The 27,416-nt window shown below is 38.6% G+C and overlaps 1 protein-coding gene across 1 annotated transcript in view; it reads right to left on the bottom strand.

Annotated features, from left to right (window-relative positions):
* The window catches only part of gabra3 (gamma-aminobutyric acid type A receptor subunit alpha3), a 534,464-nt gene extending 508,038 nt beyond the window's left edge, over positions 1-26,426 (bottom strand). The window contains exon 1 of the mRNA XM_028816097.2: positions 26,126-26,426. The gene's annotated coding sequence lies outside the window, so the exon portion shown is untranslated. The remainder of the gene's footprint in view (positions 1-26,125) is intronic.
* Positions 26,427-27,416: the final 990 nt, after the last annotated feature.

The following is a 27,416-nucleotide window of genomic DNA, read 5'->3' as shown; positions in this document are numbered from 1 at the left end:
TGTCATTATGGACATGGCATTGTGCACAGGAACGTAGTCCAGAGTGAGGTTGCTGGGAAGGGCTGCAGTCTACCTCAGCCGTCTGGAGTTTTTTTGTTTTTTCTGTCCTCCCTGGCCATCGGACCTTACTCTTATTCTATTTTAATTAGTGATGTCTTATTTTAATTCTTACTTTCTTTTTTTCTCTTTTCTTCATCATGTAAAGCACTTTGAGCTACATTATTTGTATGAAAATGTGCTATATAAATAAATGTTGTTGTTGTTGTACAGTAGCTAACATAGGGCACAAAGCAGGAACATGCAATGAGTGAAACAGCCGAGGTTCATTTAATTTTGCAATCATAAAACTCAATAAAAGCTTATTTGGGTGAAACAGAAGCAAAGAAGAATTTATATATTTTTATTGTTTATACTGCACTGTATATATGGTGTGTCTTATTGATTTTAAGCTAATCCTTTTCATTTTTATTACATTTTTCCAAATATAATAATAGGTTTTTTTTTTCCCATTGTGCCGAGGATGTGCTGTGTCATGGGAGTATTGCATTCTGAAGAATGCGTTGCAACATATATTGCATATGAATTAGGTGTATTGACTTGCCTTGTAAGGGTATATGTTTTGGGGGTGCGGCAAAAATGTGTCTTGCCTCCGGCTGCATTGTTTAATGTGCTGGGTCCAAATGGAAGTGTGCTTAATAAGAATGAATTCACTTGAATTATGTTGAATTCGACATTCTGGAATTGCATAGATTAATAGTAAAAAGGTACTAGAGCTTTTAACCTCAATTCATTTATTTCTTATAAATAATTATATTTGAGAGTGCTCACCTTGCACATTATGCAGTATCTTCCTAACAATATATGCTGTAGTTTTTTTTCAATATGGGGTAATTCACTTTCACTTTCTAGCAAGGTTAGATTTAACAAATCCACGTCTTTCATCCAATCTTAAAACTCACCACCTCAAGTTATGTGCAAGTGCTCTACTATCCTGAATCTTTCTCACATTTTTGTAACCTTCTTACTCTAATAGTAGAAATTTATCTTGAACAAGGTGCCACACTCATTCACAGTAAACCTGTTTAGAAACCCTGAATGCTTAAAGAAAACCAACACAGACATGTGTGAACCTCACACAGACACTGACCATCCAATAAAGGAGAACTCGGGCAGGTCCCTGGAGTTGTGAAGCTGTAGTGCTTATGTTGTAAATAAACATCATTTTATGAAAGCATCTCATCTGTCTCTGTCCAGCATTTAAATAGGACATGATTACTGGATTTTTTTTATGAAATTGTTTTTAATGAAAAATAAGCTCGGGTCCTCTGTGACCCTGATTTGGATTAATTAAGTTTAAGAATGTTATGTTATGTTATGCTTTTCCAGCATCTAGAAGGGTATAAACAGATTAGCAGTATATGCATTCAAATGCATCATCACCATTCAAACTCAAAAGAAAAATAATAATCAAGACGAGCCCCCATGTTTTATGTCTCTTAGTGTGTATTCTAGTGATAAACTCTACTTTACTTGAAAATTAGATGAGATGCCTTCAGATTCTGAGTGAATTTAGCATAACGTGAGACTACTACTTTTCCATTTTGGAAATACAGAACTGATAATGGCATGCTAAAAACTTATTGCAATCAGAAATGCTTTGATATGCCATATGAGCAGGAACTTTTGACTTCAAGTGATTAAAGAATATATTATGGTGTTCTAGAAAATGACACAATGTGTCTGTGATAAATATCAAAATATTAAGCAGTTTATCTGCTAACCCAAAACCAACACTAACCCAATGTGTATGTATGAAACAAAAATATGTGCATTTTAATATGTGACATTTGTTCACATACATGGTCATTAAAACCTTATACTGTACATCATCTCATCAGCATACAATATATTCTGTACACATAAATTCCTTAAAATCTCAATCACATTATGCCATAACAGCATACTGTAGATTTTCCCCAATTTTTATGTTTAATGCACAATCATTTAATTAAAAGATGGAAATTTACAAAGAGAAGTTTTTTATTGCATCATATATCTCTCTATTATAAAAAAAAAATCTTGGAAGGCTTGGAAGGAGACGATACATGATTTTCTTGGAGACACTTTAACGTCCCACGAGACAAGGCAGTGAGACAAAAGGACAGCTGCTGTACAGGCTTTTAAATGATCAATGCGCAGCGTGACAAGCAGAACACGCACCTCAGCAGCAGCAGCAGCAAGCCAGCAGCTGAACCGACCACATCTCCTTAGTGTGCGTTCAGCCCCCACTTCACAATGTGAGCAGCAAAGCCCCCTAGTTTAGAAAAAGTTAAAAGTCAGGTAATTAAATAACTATAAGAACTCCAAAGTTGGAGTGTCAGTTCACCAAGGTGATAGTAGAGGAGTGGAACAGCTGTTTACACAGTCTCCATTTCTCTCCCTAGAGTGGAGATTGGTGTCACTTCTCCTCCACCTCCTGCTCTGCCTCTTTTTCACAATCATATAGAGTAATGAGCCATACCAGCAGGGCTCTGAGTCAGTCAAACCAGCACCTATCTGAATGAGCAGAAGACCCTCCCAGAACCTCATATCATTTCATAGAAATTCTTATGATCAACAGAGGCACTATGAAGAGCTTTTACCACCACAATCATTATCTTTGGCTTAACCAACCTGCCATTAAACAGGGTTTCCTGGATGAAGGCTAAAATGTTTTTAATGTTTTGTCTCATTTAAAAGTTGAAGAGTATAAAAATGTAATTGCTTAAACTGTTAAAGAAACAGCTTTGATAGTTGTAGATTAAGTTTTTAATAAGTATCAGAATTTAAAACAGGTTATCAACACTTGATTAGGTTCAAGGACAAAACGCCAAACTTTTTTCCCAGTCCTGCAGCTTACTATATTCAAGTTCTATATTCATCTATTGACAATATGTTCCCCAAAGCTGTCGGATTATCTTCCTTTACACGTTCAGATGCCTCTTCAATACTCATATCTTCACAGAACAGGTTAAGCTTTCTAGCATTCACCTCTACTTTGGATCAGAAAAAAATGTTGAAAGTCTAACAGGTCTTTGTACTTCCCACTTGTTGATTGGTTGCCTCCTTATCATCATGGGTTTTGGCCAATGGCCAATGACTTATTGTACCCCACCAAAAATTCTTTTCAGGTCATGATTAACTGTTGACGTTGTCGTGCCAACTACTCAGATAAACTGTTTTGTACACAACCTGATTTTTGCATTGTAATTACAGTGGCAAGAAAAAGGATGTCAACCCTCTGGAATGAGCAGGCTTTCTGCATTACTTGGCCATAAAATGTAATTTTCATCTAAGCCACAAGTATGAATGAACAGAATATGCTTACACTAATAACTCAAAAAAGTATAACTTTTCATGCCTTTATACCATGACACATTCACGGTGTGCTGTAGAAAAAGTAAGTGAAATGTTGGATTTAATAACTAGTTGAACATCCTTTGGTAGCAATTACTCTCTAAAAATGTTTCTGCTAGATGTGGATCAGACATGTTCAATGCTCAGGAGGAATTATGGATAATTCCTTGTTATAGTAATGCCTCAGCTCAGCCATATTCTTACAATGTCTGGTGTGAATGGCTCTTTTGAGCTTAGTCCATTGCACATCTTATGGATTAAGGTCTGAGATCTGACTGGGCTACTCCAAAAGGCAGATTGTTCTTTTTTTTAAAACCATTCTACAGTATATTAGATTTACTATGACGTTTAGAGTCATTGTCCTGCTGCATTACCCAACGTCTACTGAGCTCTCTGACATTACCGTGTGGGATACCTTGATAGACTTGGAAATTCATTTACCCCTTAACGTCAGCAAGCTGTTCAGGCACTGAGTCAGTGAAGCAGCCTCACATGATGATGCTCCTTACACCATACTTCACCATTGTGATAAAGTTTTCATGTTGGTATGTAGTGCCCTTTTTACGCCATACTAACTGCTGCATATTCTTTCAGAACAATTTGACTTTAGTTTAATCAGTCCACAAATTATTTCCAGATGGCATTGTGAAGTGTCATGATGGCCTTTGGCAAACTTCAGGCATTCAGTGATATTTTCTTTGGAGAAAAGCAGATTCTTCCTTGGTGTCCTGCCCTGGACACCATGCCTGTTCAATGTTTTGTCTATGGTAGACTCATGAACTGAGATGTTAACCTGTTCCAATGATTACTTCAAGGCCTCAGCTTTTACTCTAGGATTCTGTATTACCTCATTGAGCTCTTTCAATTGTTCCTTTAGTGTCATATGGGCTGGAGAGCAGCCACAATAGTAAATCATCTCCCCATCTGTAACAGCAGATGTTATATCTCAGTGTCTGGGGCACCTATCCATCACAAAGCACATACACTTATGTATTCACACTCACTCATACCCCTGGAGGTATATTTTAGACAAAATAAAATGCAGAAATAAATATTTGTAAAAATGTGACAATAAATAACAATGACAAATTAACACAAATAATTCAATTTGTCATGAAAAATATTTTTGTTGTCAGTCAGTGTCCAACCCGCTATATCCTAACACAGAGTCACGGGGTCTGCTGGAGCCAATCCCAGCCAGTACAGGGCGCAAGGCAGGAAAAAACCCCGGGCAGGGTACTAGCCCATCGCAGGGCACGCACACACACACCATGCACACACGGGACAATTTAGGATCGCCAATGCACCTAACCTGCATGTCTTTGGACTGTCGGAGGAAATCCACGCAGATATGGGGAGAACATGCAAACTCCACGCAGGGAGGACCCGGGAAGCGAACCCAGGTCTCCTTACTGCAAAACAGCAGCGCTACCACTGTGCCAATGTGCTGCCCATTTTTGTTGTTTATTTCTCAATGTATTTACTATATTTAATTGTTTCTTAATTTATTTCAGTGACTGTGAGCGCAACATGAAATACTACTTGAATGAAAACTGACATTTTCATTCATCCAAAGGGTGGGCTCTAATGAGTACTGTTTTTTGATTGGTGACTTGTTGGTAGAGGGGACGCTCACAGTTGCAACTTTGCACAAGCCTATGAGTTACAGGATTCTTAGGGTAAGCAAAGTGCATGCTCAAAATTGTATCGGGAGCAGGGCTGGCCCCACCATTAAGGTGAATTAGGCATTTGCCTAGGGCACAGAACATAACAGGTGGAAAAGCCCAGCCGCACAAGTTAGCTACCAAACAGTCGGTTGGCGCACTAATAAGCTGGCCTAGGGTACAAAATAACCTAGCACCGGCACTGATCAGCAGCCACAAGTGCAAGAAAAAGTTGTCTCTTTTGACGATCTGGGTTGACTCCATTGCTTCCGGGAGCCACCTGAATCAGGAACCATTAAAAACGTAACGGAGGACACACAGTCAGCAAGGATTGGTGCATTTGTTTAGTGCTTTTAACACCAAAGCAATGAATCCAAAATTGCACAGCAGGACAAATTTTCAATAAATAATCCATAAAATGTGCAAAATGGAAGTTAAAATGTCAAACAAATAAATCTTTTCCACCTACCCTGAACGGGATCATTCAGCCCGAGGAGACGTCCTTCCTACAAGCACAGCCAACCCATTACCTGTGCTCGGGCCTCTGCAGCTGTCACAGGCTCCCAGCAGGGCTCTGCACCAAGCCTCGCTCCTTCAACTCCCACTGCCAGTCCTCGGCCTTAAGCTGGAGCCCTCCTGGAGCAGTCTGTCACACCTGCTCACCAAATCGCTCAATGGGACCAACCATAGTACTATCATGAGCAGCGGCCACATGCTCCTCTCCTGGGGCTCTTTTCCCGGCTGCCTGCCTCCCTTCCTTTCTGTACTGGCTCTTTTCCCAATCCTGCCTTCTTTCTACCATCTCTTTAATTTCCAACGCATTTCTTTTTCTCTTTCTTTTTTTTCACCCCATCCTGATTCGGCTCCCTTTTAAAACCCTGTGGGACACAAGTGCTTCAGTTATGGCTCTGGTGCTAAAAAGAGAACAGTAGGGATGGACAGATCGATGCTAAAGTATCAATACTACCTATCTTGACCTTTTAATTTAAACATCGATGTTCATATAAAAAGTATCGTTAATACACATTTTCAATAATATGCAAGTATTTTTAAAAAGCATTTCATGGTGAGAGCATGATTATTAAATTAAACATGTCATATTGTGTAAAATGGGAGCTACTTTTCCTTCTGTGCTTTTCATCGTCCTGCATTCACATCAGCAGTGCAGCAATCCACCAGCCAAAGCAGTGGAGCTGTGTATGTGAGGCAATGACAGAAAGAAAGTGAACCAGTGTTTGGAGTTATTTTACCCCACTGAGTGAACAATACCGAAGCAAAATGTGATATGTGTCAGAAGACCATACATTATGGCGGCAACACCACAAACCTGGTAAAACACATGAAATGGCTGCATCAGTACTGGTATCTGTATCGGTATTGTGAATACTGGCCTCAGAATCACCCAGTGTTCGATCGAAAAGAAAATCAGCAGTATCACCCATCACTAGAGAACAGGTCAATCCTGCACGAGCGAGCATGAATGCAGGATCGCCTGTTCCCACATCTGCTTCCAGAACCACTCTGTTACACTACCTATGCCTTAGACAAAAGCAAGAGTGTATTATTTATTTATTAAAATTACGTGCCACAGACCTACTACAGGTGCTGGTCATAAAATTAGAATATCATGACAAAGTTGATTTATTTCAGTAATTCCATTCAAAAAGTGAAACTTGTATATTAGATTCATTCATTACACACAGACTGATGTATTTCAAATGTTTATTTGTTTTAATGTTGATGATTATAACTGACAACTAATGAAAGTCCCAAATTCAGTATTCAGTATAACGATACTTCAGTATCACACCTAATAGGAGTCTGACGTGTAGTGGCTGCCTATAAATGTAGCACTTATTGGCCAAAGATTTATACCAACAGCTCACCAATTTAAATACAGCACTTGCTACAGCCCACCCAATCAACTTTGATGTTGACAATGACAGCTTTCATTTTGTATGTTTAATGTTGCATGTGATATCTAAATAAATGCAGAAACAATTAAAGAAATGTATAAAGAAAATTGCAACAAAAACACAGACATAGTGCAGGCAGAAGACTTTCTAACAAAGAGAAACAGAGTAATGTGTTCCAAGCTTTCACAGTTCAAAATTGTTTGCCAGAAGATCAAGTTAGCACTAAAGCAATGGTTTCCATTTTAGAACATGAAATAAATGTAAATTTTTTTCGAATACAGAAGTAATTCTTCTCATGCACATCTATAATGCTGTTCACATATTGATTGTTGGGGGTTGGGGTAATTTCCAGTGGTGGTCGATGAACAATTCTGTGAGCTATTTAAAGTCATTACAACAGAATTCTCAATGAAGGGGTTACTCAAAGGCCATGGTTTACGCACTGATACTATACACTATGTATAACATGAAGTACACAAGAGTTTTCTGCTTCTTCAGAAACTTTACTGTCAACATGTTAGCTTACTCATAACCTGACAACAAGAATGTATAAATATATATACAGACCTTATATCTGTAGAACTGAAATGATCTACTATATAATAAAACACAGCTATCTGTGTGTGTGCGTGTGTGTGTGTGCGTGTGTGTGCGTGCGTGCGTGTGTGTGTGTGTGGTCTCTCCGAGTAATCTGTTTGGTCAGTTTGGCTTTGATCTGATTAATTAGTTTCACTTTGGTTGCTCAGTCAAACCCGATCAAGACAGGAAGCTCCAGCCAAGAGAGTCTGACACACAAGTATACAGGAGAAAGGCATAGGTGGAATGCTAAGAGTTACCTTCAAACTTGGGAAGTATTTGAAAGAATACAAATAAGGGTAATGGGACCCACCTAGAATAAGTGGTAGTCAGAAAGCAGATGGTAGACAAGCGACAAGTATGAGAAGCTGGGTTTACAGGAATGCAATCAAGAATGGGTGAGCCAGCCAAGACAGGTTAAGCCATATGAGGACAGCAAAGAAAGCTGCTGGCCAAACGCAAACAGTACACCTAAGATAGATAGATAGATAGATAGATAGATAGATAGATAGATAGATAGATAGATAGATAGATAGATAGATAGATAGATAGATAGATAGATAGATAGATAGATAGATAGATATTTATTTACCCCCTGGGGGAAATTTGGTAAGAGATATCAAGTATGTAATATTTTTAAATTTATTCTATTACCATTGTTTGACAATTAATGTAACTACATAAATATAAAGGTCAGAATACAGCCCCATCATAGATTTACCCTGATGGGACCATATGTTCACAAAAACTAAAATAAGACATGATGTTTACAAAAAAATATAATTTCTTTAACTAAAATAAAAACAAAAAATGTCTGAATACTAACAGTATATAATAACTGGAAACAAAATCAAAAGCAAGTGTGTGTACTTCCCAGTACATTTATTAAAACATTGCAGCTGTATTGTTAGTCAAGAACATCAATTTGTATGCACTTATATGTGACTCACTTACTATCTGCTACAACTCTACTGAGCTCCTGCATCAACACAATTGTTTCAGTTGGCATCAGATCACTGATCTTCTTTTTCATTGTCATCTGGCAAAATGTAGCTGTAATCAGTTTATTTAGTACTGATTTTTAACGAGGGCTGTGCGATGGGGCAGAGCTGGTGCTCCTGTTACACAGCACCATGAGTTCAGGTTTGATCGCTCGCCTGTTCAACATCTTTATGGAGTTTTCCTGTTCTCCCTATGTGTATCTCTACTGAGGGTGTGAAACTATTAAAGAGGGCCTGTTCCACAACTCGATATTGAAAGTACCTCATTAAGAACTCTCATTTGCCAAAATATGTTTATTCCCATATGCATTGTGGAGTAAAATTACATTCGGCCAGTTTAAGCCCAGGAGAAATAGGATGCCAGTACTTTGTGAGACTCAATCACGCACACATACAAGAGCAAAAAAGTGATTCAGCCAGTAACAGAAGCCTATAAATAAAGTGTCACATTAGTTTAAGTCAAGTCATACACTATTGATAATACATTGAAACATGGTGACCTAATGGGGATGATTCGGGGCACAGGCTTAATTCTTAGCCTTGTTACACTTGGTTTGTTTGTGTAGGTTGATTGCTCTGTGTGAAAGTTCCCAGTGAAATATAAGAACTTCTTCCTGAATGGCTCTAGGCCCCATGACACAGGTATTGGCATTACACTCTTTCCAGAACATGCTTACATGCATGCCATCAGTGGAATACTGCATGGGAAGACATTTTGTAAACCTATTGGACACATGTAGCAGTAAAGTATTAGCAATACTGAGACAAAACATTGTTAAAATGGTAGTTACATACAGCAGCGTTTCTAACCTTTTAAGTATTTGTGACCCGTGTTTTCATAACAGTTTTAATCGCACCCCCCTAACATTTTTTTGAACCCCTAATAAAATTTCTTCCCATATTTTTTGCTTCAGATACACCACTACAAGTTTAAAATTTCCCTACGAATAGCAAAATTACACCACATATGGCAACATTCCCGCCCCCTTTTTTGTTACTTCGGCGCACCCACAGGTTGAGAACCACTGACATACAGTATTGCTTATGGAGTGAATGATTTGAGATGTTGCAATAACAAATGTACAGTATGTGACATAAATATGCTTGTAGAAATGCAAAATTCAATAGAATTCCAATCAATACTTCAAAGTTTTGCAGATTCAAGAATCACTCTATATAATTTCTGCAAGAATAGACAGTGTCTGGTGTAGTATGCAGAATAACGTCTAGGTCAGGCTTTGGTCTGGGCATGTCTGAACAACTGTAACATTCTGCTGGCAGGAGTACTGGGATGTCTCACTAAGCCACTGCTGATGGTTCAGAATGCAGCAGCACTTCTGGTGTTCATGCAGCCAAGGTGGGCACATGTGAGTCTTCTTTCCAGATCACTACACTGGCTCCATGTAGAAGCACATATTAAATTCAAATCCTGGACGCTTGCCTACAAAGTAGTCAGTGGGTCAGCATTGATATGTATGGAGACCCTCATGAGGTTCTGTGCTCCTTCTTACCCACTCAGGTTTGCTTATGAAAGATGTCTGGTGATGCCACCTCTGAGAAGCTTCAAAATCTCAATCCAGACTCTTTTCATGTGTAGTTCCTAGCTGGTGGAGCAAGTATTTAAGAAGATTCTGCAAACTCTCCTATTCTGTAAAATTTCTGTCTAACTTATAATGGCTTTGTTAGGTTCTTGTTACTAGAACCTTGTTGGAAAGGTAGGAGGCAGCACCCAGTCCATAATTGGGATACCATGTTATACATTTTAGAACAGTGTTTCTCAACCACTGGGTCGGGACGTTGGGCGCTACTGGTGAGTCACAAGTTGCTACTGTTTAAAATAGATGTGGGCAGTTGTGGGTCACAAATTGTAGTGCAGTGGGTCGGCATTCCTACAAATGTATTCCATCCCTCCAGGGGAATCAGAATCTCGCTCAGTTCCCCAAGGGGCTTTCTTTCCGAAGTACCTGCACTCATGAATATGTCTGTATGTGTCAGTCGGTCAAATCCACGCGCTTCGCACCGGCGAAGTACCGCTTTTAAATTTTTATTAAGAAGAAAATAAAACGTTTTTAAATTGAGGGAAAATATACTAATAACAGTTTGTTAAGGATCTGTTTTTTTGTGAAGCTGCCTTTACTCGAGTGATCACTTCGACCTGACTTGGTGGCCAAGTATAAGCGTTACCTCGTAGGTAACCACCCATACAATCAGATTGTGAATCAGACTACGAATGCCGTGAATGTAATTACACACTCACTGCACTTGCTTACGGTAATCGAACCTCGGACATCAGCGCTAGAGGGGCTTAGCAGCGGTGAAGTATTGCTTTTAAATTTTAATTAAGAACAAAAGAAAACCTCAGAGCTTCGATTCCCGAAAGGGAGTGAAGTGAGTGTCCGGTTACCTACTAGGTAACGCTTATGGTTGGACAGCAAGTGACGTAACATCAGCCACGGTGCCTTCAGTTGTGAGAAGCAGATCATAGAATGATTGAAAATAGTTTTGCATTTACCTTTTTAGTAAAAGGCGAGCTTTTAAGCCTGAGAAATCACCCCGTAAATGCACACGTTTAATTGCACATGTGTTAATATGTATGGTTACACAGTATTAAAAGACAGTGAAGAACGTGATTTACCTTTGTTCCCGCGTTTGATAAAAGGCGAGCTTTTAAGCCTGAGAAATCACCCCGTAAATGCACACGTTTAATTGCACGTGTTAATATGTATGCTTACACAGTATTAAAAGACACTCAAAAATTAACGTCATTTACCATCAGCCACGGTGCCTTCAGTTGTGAGAAGCAGATCATAGAATGATTGAAAATAGTTTTGCATTTACCTTTTTAGTAAACGGAGAGCTTTTAAGCCTGAGAAATCACCCCGTAAATGCACACGTTTAATTGCACATGTGTAAATATGTATGGTTACACAGTATTAAAAGACAGTCAAAAATTAACGTCATTTACCTTCGTTCCCGCATTTGACTCGTGCTGTAAATCTCTTCCTTGTTTTTAGTTCACGTGATTACGTAGGAGGCGTGATGACGCGATACGTGACTCCGCCTCCTCCATTAGAGTATATGGACAAAAAATATGTTCCAGTTATGACCATTACGCGTCGAATTTCGAAATGAAACCTGCCTAACTTTTGTAAGTAAGCTGTAAGGAATGAGCCTGCCAAATTTCAGCCTTCCACCTACACAGGAAGTTCGAGAATTAGTGATGAGTCAGTCAGTCAGTCAGTGAGTCAGTGAGGGCTTTGCCTTTTATTTATATGTATAGATTACAAATAATTCTGCTTTTGCTATAAATGTAAATGCCTAACTCTCTTTTGTTGATTTCATTATAGTTTGCCCTTTCTCTGTGCAGTTTTCCCCCTTCGTTTTATCTTATTAATGGCAATTAAAAACGAGCAGAGCAGACACCCAGGCAAACAACACTGAATAATCAAAGGTTGCAACTACTTTACTGTCAGACCAACTAATTAGTAAATAATGGATTAATTAAACAACAAAACACCTGGAAATGTAAAATGAAAGTCAAGATGAAAATATTGTTAAAAACAAAAAAATATATTATTCCCATATAACTGCTTGGTACAATTTAATATATACATACAGTATGTATTTTTTTTTACCAAACTTAGTTTTCTAATTTCTATATTGTTCCCAAAACACAGAAGTTGGGAAATAACAAATCACTTAATTAGCCAAGGAGTCCAATTAAAAACAGAAGCTGGTTGGAACAAAAACCTGCAGCCACAGTGGGTCCCCAGGACCGAGTTTCAGAAGCACTGTACTAGAGGACATCAATGGAAAATAAGGAGAAGTGCGTTTAAGACTGAAGCCAGGAAGCACTTCTTTATGCAAAGAGTTGAGGGACTCTGAAACAATCTATTAAGACATGTAGTTGAAGCAGAAGCCTTGACAACCTTAAAGAAGAATGTGCATGAGATACTTGGACAACTTAGCCTTTAGCTAAACAAATGAACCTAATGGACTGGATGGTCTGTTCTTGTTGGTCAAATTTCTTGTTACGAATTACGAGAAGCTCCTCTTAATAACAGAAAATATGTTTCTGAAACACATACAAAAACACAGTAGCAATGAAACCAAATATGGTGTGATAGGCAAGCCAATAGTTCAAACTTGGAGAAGTAAGGCCTAAACATAAAATTATTTTTTTATCATTATGATGGTTTCTCTTACATTTAAAGATGAGCCCTTCAAGTCAAACACTGTAACTCGGTTAACCTGATGTGATTGATTGTGGGTGAAATTATATTTGTGTTTGGGTGTCCTATCTTGTACTTTATACTGCCTGAATAAATTCTGATCATGACTTCCTGTGACTCTAAATTAGAAAACAAATGTAAAAAAATGAATGTATGAGAAAATATATAGTGGTAATATTAATGTGTTATTACGTATTTGGAACTATAGCTAATATTGCAACAAAGTTTTCATCCATCCATCTATCCATCCATCCTCTTCCGCTTATCCGAGGTCAGGTAGTGGGGGCAGCAGCTTGAGCAGAGATGCCCAGACTTCCCTCTCCCCGGCCACTTCTTCTAGCTCTTCCGGGAGAATCCCAAGGCGTTCCCAGGCCAGCCGGGAGACGTAGACCCTCCAGCGTGTCCTGGGTCTTCCCCGGGGCCTCCTCCCGGTTGGATGTGCCCGGAACACCTCACCAGGAAGGTGTCCAGGAGGCATCCTGATCAGATGCCCGAGCCACCTCATCTGACTCCTCTCGATGCGGAGGAGCAGCGGCTCTACTCTGAACCCCTCCCGGATGACTGAGTTTCTCACCCTGTCTTTAAGGGAAAGCCCAGACACCCTGCGGAGGAAACTCATTTCAGCCGCGATCTCATTCTTTCGGTCACTACCCATAACTCATGACCATAGGTGAGGGTAGGAACATAGATCAACTGGTAAATTGAGAGCTTTGCCTTATGGCTCAGCTCCTTTTTCACCACGACAGACTGATGCAGAGCCCGCATCACTGCGGATGCTGCACCGATCCGCCTGTCGATCTCACGCTCCATTCTTTCCTCACTCTTGAACAAGACCCCGAGATACTTGAACTCTTCCACTTGAGGCAGGATCTTGCTCCTAACCCTGAGAGGGCACTCCACCCTTTTCCAGCTGAGGACCATGGTCTCGGATTTGCAGGTGCTGATTCCCATCCCAGCCGCTTCACACTCAGCTGCGAACCGATCCAGAGAGAGCTGAAGATCACGGCTCTTTTCTGTTATAAAGTCTTATAAAGTTTTCATTCTGCAGTTAATGTATCTAAATGTGTCATTGAAAGGCAGTTTAAACAACACAAGACAATGAGTTAAGATCACTTAGTTCATCAAGCGTATTTGGTTAGCTAAATTGCCCCACTGTCTCATCCAGATTATTCTGTTTAAGTTGTCAGGGGTTCCTACCCAACTAGATGATTCTATGGTTTGTAAATTGTTCCCATGAGTCTTTCAGTGAAAATGTGCTTTTTAAAGTTCATCTTGAATGTTTGTCCTCTTAATTTCTCAAGTGCCTAATTCAAAGTGCGAAGAAATGATTAGCTTTTCAGTACATCTTTGTACTAATGAATGTGTGGCCCAAACTGCTCCTGTAAAGGACCCATAGACTAGAGTTCCTAATTCGGCATTTCTAAGTAATCCTAAAGTTGTGGAAAATATTGGAATACATTCGGAACTGGTTTTCATTCACATTCTAATTAAAACAGTTTGGAATTTTGTTTAAATAGATCCCCTTATAATGCAACATTACTCACATCATAGTTATCTGTAATTGACACTGATGAATGTTAATTTTACTTCTCATCAGAAGCCTGAAGCTGAGCTCATGTTACAGCCAGGGTCTATTTCCAGGCTTATGTTTATTTTCTGTTCTATAGTAATTTTTGTGTTTTTTTATTACTATTTCCCCATATGTTTTTTGTTAATATTATTATTTTACTTATTATTTAATATTTATATACTACGTATTTTCTTTTATTCCTTGTGTTTTGTGGAAAGTACCCCTAGATACGGGGGCAACAATGGATGGCATGTCAACCCATTTCAAGGTGCACTCATAACAATTCACCCAACATGCACATCCCTAGTTTATAGGCAGAAACCATGTTAGATAGAGAAAATCCGTGCAGACATAGTGAGTATGTGCAAACTGAATACAGAGTGTGACTGAGCCAGAAATAAGAGTCTTGCACTGCCACGACACCAAATTAAAAGAATGATACTTTTATAATTAGACTGATTCCCCATTTCCATCAGTCCTTGGTCACAATACTGCAGGCAGCCATTGCAAATGTAATCGTTGAAATCAGCAGATATGTTCAGTGCATTTATCAGTTAGCTCAACACAGTAATACAAAAGGGCTGTTATAGTCCACTGCAGAAAACACCAGATGTCACTAGGCTGTGAGTCTGTTAAGTCTTTTGAAAGTGCTTAATCAATTTACAGGAGTTATTGCAGTAGATGCTGTGATTCCTCCAAATCAAGACATGGGATATTGAGCACAAGGTTCTGTGTAATAATATGTCCAAAGTATAGTCTATGCCACATACATATTTATAGAACTGGCATATTGTATTTCTTGGGTAAGTGATTTCAAATTCTTCTCAGAGAAAATGAAGCCATCCATCCATTCATTCATTTTTTCGGCTGCATCTCCCATATCAGCTAGCTGGGAATCCACTGATCTCAGAGGAATGGATACAAGATGGGATTAAAAATCGTAATTATGTTTTAATCTTTTCACCATATAAAGATCATATATGTATTTGGTATATCTAAAATATCATTTTCTCTCTGATACCAGCAGGCATCAGGCTACCTAATGCCAATGCAGGGTATTGCCTTTTCAGTTTACCAGGAAGTTTAGCAGGAGAAAAAAATTAAAAAGGAATAAAACACTCCAATATTACTCCGAAAGCACTCTGGAACATGCTAACAGGTACAAATAAAATAAAACAACTTTGAAATTAAAAAAAAACACAATGTAGTAATGGGATGTATTTAATTCATTATCTAACGCTGGTGCTACACAACAAAATAGTAGAATGTTCAGTCATATATTGGTAAGTATGGTTGTTGCAGGGCTGTATATTCATTAACAAAATCCTCTTCAAGACAACTATACAACAGAAGAGATAAATAGACAAGCAATGTGGCTCCTTCCCCAGACAGTGACCAGGCGTAAATACTCTTTTGTGAGGCGAAACTCAATATATGCACCGCAAAAAACTGTCCTATGTGTTGGCCTAGGCCCAATGCAGGCAGTAGCAATAAGACTACCTAATAATAAATAATAATAACAATAATAATAAATAGAATTTCCCATTGTACATGTAAAGTTGTGTCATTCTAGAGGAATTATCTCCTGTAGATACACTGGGGAACTGAAAAGAGCTGGAGGCTCCATAAAGCATGGTAACAAGTTATTTCTAAGAGTTACCAACTCCAGTCATGGCATCCATAAGGAGCCCTTTTCAAGGATGACTTGAGGAGTAGGAGGTAAAAAGACTAGGGGCAAAAGTCACAACTGGCTAGATGAAAAAGTAATTGAAAAAACTAAATGAAAAATGAATAAAAACATAACACCATCAAAATCATCTGTGTTATTTCAACTTGTTTCCTGACTTAAACACGTCTGTCATGCCACCCCATGGTGCAGAGTTGAGGATAACATTACAAGACTAGGAAAAAAAAGTAACTGGAAGGAAAAAGAAAAATTGAATAAGACAAAAACATAAAAAATGGCTTCATTAAAAGACTAGAGTTTGTTCATACCATCTACAATCATGCCATCCCTGGGTGTGTGTTTGAGTTTTACTTTCTCCAGTGGAAGGGTCTTTGACTTAACTGTAAAGTTGAGTAACTGGTGCTGTTTTGTGAGAGCCTAGCTATTGTATTCCATGTACAGCAGACAGCCAATTACTGTATATGTCATAACCTTCTGGTTAAATGTGCCTTTGTTCTATTAGTTTATTGATACGCAAGTTAAACTCAACTTAAGGATTTAAGGCTTTCAGAAAAATAAACAATGCCCAAAACTGAAATCACTTCAAAAAAACTTTTCATGAGGAAGTACAAAAAATGTCATGTGAATCGGGAACCATTTGCAGCTCTATTTCATGTTTTCTTTACAGATTTTTACTTTTACTTTTCTATCGTGATGTTGAACTGCGTATTTAAACATAGCTTTTATGCTATGGATACATTACAAGCTGAATCCCCACTCTTACCTCACCCGGGTATCCATCATGTGTAATCAAGTAGCAGCATGCTCTTCAAACTGCATAGTGAGCACTGAATTAAAAAAGTATTTTTTTTCAAACCTTTACTACAGTATATTCAATAGTAATTCAGAAGAGTTATGGTAATTTATTTAATTTAGAGAGAAAATTAACTGCTCTTGTTACTTCCTCTTGCCTTATTAAATCACACTGAATTAGGATAAAACAGATGTACAATGGGATTGATGGTGGACTCTGCTCTCTGAAAAAGCTTGGTCACTCTGCACCTTGACTGAGAGCTGCTGCACATTAGAAAGGTATGACTGCCAACAGTCAGGTCCAGCCTTCAATCATAAGTTGAATGTTTGTGTTCTACCTGATTTCTTCTTATCCTTTTTTAATTGTATTTTATTTATATTTTGAAACTGCAGGGACTGCACCTAATTTCGTTGTATTTGTTACAATGACAATAAAGATATTCTGATTATGATAAGGACCGGTGATTTCTCACATTATTTCTATCATCTCTCCTTCGTCGTAAGAATTTCCTTGTGACTTGTTTAGCATCATTTTCTAATTTACCTATTAATTTCACATTGCATTGCACTGTTTTCATGTTTACATTTTAATTGTATCTTGTTGTGGTTATGGGCGGCACGGTGGCGCAGTGGGTAGCGCTGCTGCCTCGCAGTTGGGAGATCTGGGGACCTGGGTTCGCTTCCCGGGTCCTCCCTGCGTGGAGTTTGCATGTTCTCCCCGTGTCTGCGTGGGTTTCCTCCGGGTGCTCCGGTTTCCTCCCACAGTCCAAAGACATGCAGGTTAGGTGGATTGGCGATTCTAAAATTGGCCCTAGTGTGTGCTTGGTGTGTGGGTGTGTTTGAGTGTGTCCTGCGGTGGGTTGGCACCCTGCCCAGGATTGGTTCCTACCTTGTGCCCTGTGTTGGCTGGGATTGGCTCCAGCAGACCCCCGTGACCCTGTGTTCGGATTCAGCGGGTTGGAAAATGGATGGATGTTGTGGTTATGCAATATAAAATAGCGTTTCATTTAATTGATGTCAGTCTGCTGGTTAGCCTTTCACAATACTGGGGCTATAATAGGGCAAAATAAATACATACTGTAAAAGGATTGTTTTTCACCATGTCATTTATACTTATTCAAATACTTTATTAGATGTTTCTAGAAAGTCATCTTTGCATGGAACGATCTCTGCAATGTACACTTTTCTGATTGATTAAATAAAACTGCTGTTTTTCAGCATGCCACTTATATTACCATAAATAATTTATTAGATCTTATGTGGATTATAAAATCATCTCTGTAATATACACTCTTATGATTGAGCTGTTCTCATTGCTTCAGACCTAAAGTCGCATTGCTGATTTTTAACGTTCCATCTAGAATTTCACCCTCAAGCAATATTCACTGTAGTATTCTTCATGCCAGTGTAGCCTGGGAATGCTGGGATGCCTGCTCCAGTATAATAACTGCACGGCTTTTGCTATGGGCAGAACTTGCATACTTTATCAATACCAATTCACTTGAAGGGTACTATGGCGTAAGCTGTCAAGAACAAAAAGGCACTCATCATGCATCAGTCTCTTCTTGAGAGAGGTGTCATCTTCAGTCCCACTTCACTATGTAGTACAAACCCTAGAGACCACAGAGGAAGTGATCCGGCAAGGTCATTTCCATTATTTAAAACTCTATGGTACGTCTGGTTATGATAATTTATTTTCACTATAAATACACCAAAAATGTTCATATGTATTACAGTACACACGTTTTTCCCTTACGTGTTTATTGTGGTTTAATCTTATGGTCTTAAAATTGTCTCAAGCTTGGTCTCTATAGCAAGTGTTAGGTTTCCACCACACAGTTAGTCATCTTTCACATAATGTAGAGTAAAATACAAAACAATTTACTACATTTTCAGCAATATTACAAAAACACAAACCATAAACAATAGCAGTTCCTCTCATATTCTGCAGTATACTATCAATTCATTTTCTGGGTTCATTTTATCCATTTTAGAGTTGACATGAACCTATCCAAACAACACTGGATACTAGAAGGGAGCCAGCCCCGCATAGTTTGTCTGTTCATTCTAGTGCAGCCAGTTTAAAATTCCAATAAACGTAACACATACTGTATATTTGACTAATGAACTCAGGTCCATGGAGCTGTTAGGCAAAAGTGCAAACAAATTTACCTCTGCTCCTCTGGGATGCAGTGATTTCTAGTATATAAGTTGAGAAATATTTTGTATGTCTGTATTTGTAAGCTAGGCAAATTAAAATTAAATATCAGTGTTTCAGAAGGCATGTTTTATTTCATTGATGAGTACAGCAATGGTTAGATGTTTACCTAACCAACCCCCAAAAATCTTTAGGACTGACTCATGGTGTGAAATTTATGTCAGGGAGATAGAGCACGTATCAAACCAGTTTGGCAAGGGTGACTGTGTTTGGACTTAGAGCCTATAAGCCATCACCCACAGAAAGGCCATAAACTGACTACACAAAGCAACTGGGGGATGAGTTGTACCTGAGTACTTTCATTAGTGACTGGCCCCAGAAGGGACAGGTAAACTAATTCTGTTGGTCTGAAGTATATCTGTTTATGGTTGCTTTAGAATTGGAGGCAATTCTATACCACAGCATCCCAGTGGCTAGTGATTTGAGGTAAGAATGATAAAAAAAAAGTTGGTCACCTTGCCTTCCCCGCGCCCCCAACCACCATCCATGAAGTGCCAGAGATGACCAAGATGAAAACAGCCATACTGAGACAGGCATTTGTCCTGTTCAATACTCCATTCAAAGACCATGTGGCAGCAAAGCAAGCTGCTATTTAGGCTATAAGGGCATGGTTTGTCAATATTCACATAGTACTCTGCATCCGTAATATTTTTTGGCATTTTTATCAATAATACATAATTAAATATATTATTTAACTCCTGCCTGTTTCTTTACTCTGTCTAATTGCCTGAGGTTACAGATATACAGTAGAAGGAATGGGGGAGGAAGCGCTAATTTACCTGATCACAGAGTGGTAAGTGTATGGGGTTTTAGACATTTTATTACATTTTACACAATAAACGGTATAAAAGGGGAATATATGGATCTTACATGATCAAACAACCCTCCCTGCTATATTTTGAGCACTACAGTCTACTATGTTGGGTTCAATTTCAGGCACTATAAAAAGGCGAAACATCCACAATAATGAACAGTGAGGTGCATCACAGTTATTCACTGAAAACTAAAAGCAATTTGGTTCCTTCAAAAATGAACCAGCACTGCAGCAGTGAAGTGTTTTAAGTGACTGTGAGTGTTATAGGAACCAAGCCTGTGTAGGTTCAGGGTAAACATTAGCCAATGCAATTTACATAGGGCAAATCTGAGAACCTAGAATCAAAGGAAAAAAAAGAATCAACAAAGAGAATCTGGCATAATACTTCCAGGTAAATATCCAAATATGCACTCAAAGATGCCTAGTGGAGACTAAGAGAAGGCCATGAATAGAGTTGGAACAACCTTTTCAAGACAAACAAATGTGAACATTGAAAAAACAGACTAGTCAATTTGGCAATCAAACATTCTGCCATCTTCCAGAAACAAGTGGGTGACATGATAAGATTAATGAACTATTTGGTAACCAAACACCCTGACAGTTGCTTCTGAAATGGCTGTTTGGTAATAAGTTCTACGTCAGCTACTTGAACAGTTAAATCCAAAACAAGTTTAACTGTATAAAGATAAATGATTTGTCACTTTGGGATTTTTATTGAGGTGCAGACAAAACCAAAATGCTTCTGAAGAAAAAAATATATAAGAATGGTATAAGTACTTGCTGAAGTCATCATAAGAAAGCAACTCAGTGGTTAGTCAAGACTAGGAAGCCTGTGCTATGTCCACAGGTGTTTTGCAATACGTGTTTCAGTCTTCTAACCAATTCTTGTTTCATTTTGGCCTTTTGGGACTACATCCTACTGCAAAGACACAGAGCATGCAAGCTTTGAAGGACAGGATATATTGCATCACAAGGGTATAAATAAAAACAAAGTGACCCAACAGAGATGATTTTAATAATATTTTACAAGAACTGGCCAAAAGCAGTCAGTTACAACTTGAATTAAATGTTGATTGAATATTCTGGATTTTGAAGAGCTTTTACAACAGCATTTAATGATCCCTGCATACCACCACCTGCCATTCAATCACTTTAATCAAGCTGGTTTTAGATTCAGAATGAAGCTAACAGATAAGGACCAAATTCCCTTCCCCTAAAGCACATTTGCTTAAGTACAGTGATAATGTATAAAAAGAAATATGGACATTACCCAAGGCAGTAAAGGCCATACACTCAAACTATAAATCCAAAGTACTTAGAAAAGCTAATCAGATCAGAGCTGCCAGTAACACAGAGAGACCTGCCAGATTGATTATTGCTTTTTAATTTATTAGGATATTTTATTAAAATCTTAGTAGTGGAATCCATTTTTATATTGTGTAAATACACAGATTGACTCAAAGGCTTTACTCATGTGTATGATTTAAGCCCCAAATTATTCAGTATTGGAACTTTAATGTACTGAGAAGTCAAGCAAAATGATACCTTTTATTGGCTAACTAAAAAGATTACAATATGCAAGCTTTCGAGGCAACTCAGGCCCCCCTTCTTTAGGCAAGATCATGTTCGACGGGCGCTCAGCAGGCTCCTATCAATTATGGAGAATCCACTGCATCCACTAAACAGTGTCATCTCCAGACAGAGGAGCAGCTTCAGTGACAGACTGCTGTCACTGTCCTGCTCCACTGACAGACTGAGAAGATCGTTCCTCCCCCAAATTATGCTACACTTCAATTCCACCCAGAAGGGGGGGTGAGGGGGGGGGGGGTAAAACGTTAACATTATTCAAAGTTATTGTCTGTTTTTACCTACATTTTTATGACTCTTTAATTTAATATTTTTTTTTTGTATCAGTATGCTGCTGCTGGAGTATGTGAATTTCCCCTTGGGATTAATAAAGTATCTATCTATCTATAGAAGATTAATCGCTGATCACTAAATAAATAAATAGTCACGCTATCAGATAGATAGATAGATAGATAGATAGATAGATAGATAGATAGATAGATAGATAGATAGATAGATAGATAGATAGATAGATAGAACTTTATCTGTACTACGAAATTTAGCATAACAAACAATAACAACAATGTCTTTCAGATACACACAAGAATTATAAAAATAACCCACAACATTTCTGGCTTGGCTAAAGATAAGAGAGCAATCACAGTGACGCGTTATAAGGGTGTAATGATATTGGTAGGAAGAAGCGCTTCTTGAGAAACAAGCTAAAAGTACTTAATGCTAGAGTATCATATAGAGAACTTGTTGCTTTGTTCATAACAGCCATCAGTTTTGTCTTCATTCTCTCCTCCTCTACTATCTCCAGGGGGTCAAGAGTGCATCCCATAAGTACACCTGTCCTTTTAATCAATCTAATGCTTTAATAATTCTTTAATGTTTATTCAGTGAGCCTCTCTTCAAATAATGCTACCAACCCAGCACACCACAGCGTAAAAAAAATCACACTGGCCATCACTATGATGTAGAACATGTAAAGGATGTCAGTACCTACATTAAAAGAGCACAGTCTCCTCAGTAAAAAAGAGTTTGCTCTTCCCTTTCTTATATAGTTAATTTGCATTAAAAGACCAGTCCATCCTGTGACTGATTTGGATCCTCAAGTACTGGTAGCAGTGCACCACCTCCAACTCCACTCAATGAAGTGTAACTGGGCACAGAGGCTCTTTGGTGCAGTGAAAATCAATAATAATAAATACAATTTCACTAGTAAGATATAATAGTAAAGATATGCAAGTCTAGAGGTTATATCTTAAAAACTTTTGCATATAAACCAAAGGACGTTATGCTCAGACTTTATAATGCACTAATGAAAATGTCTTTGGAGCACTGTGTGCAATTCTGGTCAGCACACCACAAGAAAGACATTTTATCTGTATAAAAAAGATTAAAGCACTTGAGGCTTGGCAGAGAAGAGCAGCCAAGAACATCCCAGGACTTGAGGACTTGAGGACATGTCCTACTCTGACAGACTCCAGAGAATTAAACTTATTTAGTCTCAAGCAGAGTATACTGCAAGCAAAATTCTTTCAACATAGTGGTGAATCATCTACTCGAGGACCCCACTGAGCATTGGCTCTGTGGATGTTTTGTTCTATAGAAGATTCCTTAATTAATATGTACATAAATTAAAATAGATATATTTGTGGAAAATAGACAGAAAAAATGAATAATGCTTCACTGTCATAGACTCAAGTCAAGATAGACTCAACCGTCAGGAGGTTTTTTTTTGTTTTTTCTGTCCTCCCTGGCCATCGGACCTTACTTTTATTCTATGTTAATTAGTGTCCCCTAATTTTAATTATTTATTTTGTCTTTTTTCTCTTTCTTCATCATGTAAAGCACTTTGAGCTACATTGTTTGTACGAAAATGTGCTATACAAATAAATGTTACTGTTGTTATTGTTGACTCAAGTTTAGAGCTGCAAAATGATATATTTGTTAAACATTCATCACATTCCCTAATGGAAAAGCAAGTTTAGAATATTAATGAATGGATGCATGAATGTATTTACCAAAGTGTATAGGTCTTCATAGATTCTAGTGAGCTCTTAATCAATTTATGTAAGAGCATAACTAATAGAAATTGTCCCTGCTGTATTAATATGCGTATGTTTACCACAATCTTTATAGTGCATAGTTATTGAATCCGGTAATCATTACAGACCAGTCACCACAAGGCATCTACCATTCATTACATTCATTAAAGGCTGATGAGTGAGTGGAAACCTCACAGACTTCAGAAGGTGTTTCTGTAGGCATCTGGCACCAGTGAAGCAAAGTTTGTATAGCTGTTTTTAGCAAGGATAAAATATGTACAGAACAGCTGATAAACATGCATACAGATACACAGCTAAGTGTCAAATATTCTTTTTCACCCTTGAAATCAGACCGATTTTTGCAGACTCAGCTTTGGGTATTCCTCGGGTGATCCCTGTTCTGGGGTTAAGTACTGTAGAGTGTGTGTGGCTTTAAAGCTAAATTGATTAGAACTGTATGCACGTTAGTAAAGGCTATGAAAAGGTTGTGTAATTCACTTAGTTGTATTCACAAATTTCCCCACACACAGATCACTGCCTTTTGATAAAGTTAGTGTGTCATACCCTTCTTATGGCATGACGTTATTACTAAAGGTAGACACACGCAAATCTCATTCTGTGACCTTTTCTACTGAGGCTTGTACTTTATGAAGGTACATTACCGAGCAGCACTCCCGGCGCATTCATTATGTTAAAACTGCAATGAAGGTCCCGACGTCTTTTGTGATATCCATCTGATACAGGCTGAAACATATGAACGCCGCTATTGAACATGCAATGCGTGGATCGGCATATCATTTATTATTTATTTCTGTCCAACCTTTATCTATCAAGTGCGTCCACAATGACTATTTCCTCTGTTGTAATTATGAAACATAACGCACAGAACAATATTCAGACCTCCGTAATTCACATCGCAGTTGCCAGGACCCGGAGCGTATTAATGGAGGCATCGGGCGCTTGGCACGGGCTGGGCTCTGCTCCACTGGAAGGCCCACATATATTCACACGAACCCCGGCATCTCCAGTGAACCGGACCCACAAGTCTTTGGGACGTTGGAAGAAAACCGGAGTAGCTGAAGAAACCATGAAGACACGGAGAGAACGGGCAAACAAAACGCAGACAGCGATCTGCAAGGCAGCTGGGCTAACCGCTGAGCCATTGTTCCGCCCCGTATATTAAAGTGAAAATAAAATGCTTTTCAACTTTTATTACTTAAAAAATGAAATAAGCGTTTTGCGCATGTTTCTGAGATAGAAAATAGCAACAGTCATTCGAAAATGGATGGATAATTAAAACGCTGATGCGTTTTCAGAGAGAAAGATTAGGGTCTCACGCACTTTATATAAATATATCGCTTTTTCTTTACATTTGTTTTTAATGTTTAAAATAATCAAAGTAGTCGCAGCTCCCAAATGATTGAATGCACAGAACGATCCGTGAAATTCAGTGATCAGGTACGCTACTTCATTATTTCTAAGCTTAACCATGGAGCGAGAATGAAGTTAATTTGCAAGGTTTAATTCCCCGAATTCTAATAATCCATTTGGTGCATTAACTCTGTCTATAGTCTTTTCTTCACCATTAAGCTGCCTAAATTGTTAACATATTTATACCAATTATTTTGCAGCATCAATAACAGGAAAAAAAAGCATGATGACAAGGTGCAAACGCTTTTGATAGATGTGTATCTTTTGGCTTGCACGAAGAATTTAAATACTAGACAACACGAATGTTTCTTTATTTTTCGCATTATCCGAAACTGTCAACATGGAACTATTTATGTGGTTTAATATCGTTAAAATCTTGAGGAGAAAACCTACACGCAGCTAAACGCAACTTCGGAAGAGGTAATCTTGGTGATCCTTATCAGACATCGCTGCAGTGTGTAAAATACTCCAAAGGCTTTATTTGTGGGATCTGTATATTGTTTTAATTATGATGCCGTTCATTTTTAAGTTGAATGTTCCTCTGCAAGGAAAACTTTTCTTACTGTTCACCGCAGTGTTAAAACTGAATGATTGCTGCGAAAGGTAAGGAAGGCACTGTGAGCCGTCTACACTAGGGCTGCGTATATGTGACTAATGCTTTCCTAGTAACGAATTTATCATAGACGAAATAACCAACAAAAAAAGCAATGCAGTTGCGAAAAGCAATGCTGATTTGCAGATACACATGTGGGGAAAAAAACTTAATTATAACATTAATTGCATAAAGCAGATACGGACAAAATTGTTCTCCTTGACACACATCGCCCTTGCACAACACAAATTAAAAAACAATTTTTCTTTTGTCAGTCATCGATGAATGATGAGTGCCTTCATAACTCTGATCTCCTAATTACTTTTTCATTACGCACAGAAAGCCAAATAAAATTTGAAATAACCCATTGAAACCTGTTAATCCTGCATTCAGTTCACGCATTTGTACCGCTTCCACTGAAACAAATCTCGCTTTTTTTACAGATAGCATACAGATAGAATATGACCACATAGCCCCCCTGTAAGAAAAACCTATCCTTGCCTGCAACATAAACGTGGGAGAGGTTCTTTTCAATTCCAGTCACAAAACATTCCACTATAAATTAGAATCATGCTCTGTTGTAACCAAGCAACCAGGAACACGTTTAAAATCCTACCGAAATGACAATTTTCTCTCCTTTTTCTGTAGACGACCAGGAATGTCAGTGTATCCGGTTTATTGCTAAATAGTCCGCCAGTCTTGTAATTTTTTTTCTGTCTCTCTCTCTCTCTTTCTTTCTGCGCGATAGTTGTTTGTCCGGCAGAATCTGAAGTGCTCGGTGAAGATGTTCGAATTAGGGAGAGCTGTTCTTGTGGAAACCCTCCTCCTCCTCCTCCTTCTCCTCCTCCTCCTCCGCGTCTCCCCTTCCTTCCCTTCGTGCGCTTTCGAGCAGTTCACATTGGTGCTGCCTGGCAGCGTGCATTGCCCCTGAAGGAGGGTTTAATTCCCGTCTCCGCGGATCACGTCTTTCCGAAAGCAGTCAGACAGAAAAATATACACTACTGATACACACATAGGAACACACAAGGGTGTGCAGCTACACTATTGCGTATGTTGTGCCATGGTTTTTCAACTGGTGAATGTTCAGGTAATGACAACGATCATGTCATTACCATTCAATGGTATGCCACTGGACGCAATGGTATGGTTTTTAAATGAATAACTCGGGAATGGTGTTTGATGCAACTGGCGTTTCTCAAAGCACAACATGAGAAAATCGCTTGATCGTTTCATAGGTCTTAAACATTCATTGGACAGCAAGGAAGGAAACACCTGCAAACCCACACACGCGCACGTACATACGCACAGAAACACAACAGAATGCCCACAAGTTGATTTTCCAGCCGAGTCTGTGTACGCCGATTAGCATAAACTGTTGCTCCATTTGACATTGCTAAGGACGTGCCAGGAAAACAGCGGAGTGCCAGACGAGCGAGCGCTCGTACAGTATAACAGGTAATGAAATGTGCAATTTGATCTAAGCCACCAGGGCTTCTCAACACCCTTTAAGCAGCAAGAAAATGGATTCGCGTTGAAAATGTGACTCGCGAAGTTCAAGGACTTTCTTTTAAATTATTTAAAATTGTACTTGTGTCCTTTTATGTTCCGAGTCTTGTCTCCCACAGAAATTTAAACCTACTCAAGCAAAAACGCAGACATGTTTTTACAATTGACTCTTACTGAATATCTATTAATGATGTGATTGATTTGCTAGTCTAGCATCTTGGCTACACATAAATACACATATAGTGCCTTCAGAATGTGTTCAGATCCCTTCACTTTTTACACATTTTTCTGTGTTGCAGCATTATGCTAAAATTGTTTAAATTCAATTTTCCCCTCATCAAGCAACAGTCAGTACCCCAGAATGACAAACTCAAAACAAGAATTCAGAAATTGTTCAGACC

The sequence above is a fragment of the Erpetoichthys calabaricus genome, chromosome 12, assembly GCF_900747795.2.
Source record: "Erpetoichthys calabaricus chromosome 12, fErpCal1.3, whole genome shotgun sequence".
Lineage (NCBI taxonomy): Eukaryota > Metazoa > Chordata > Cladistia > Polypteriformes > Polypteridae > Erpetoichthys > Erpetoichthys calabaricus.
This window is presented reverse-complemented; position numbering and strand designations above follow the sequence as displayed.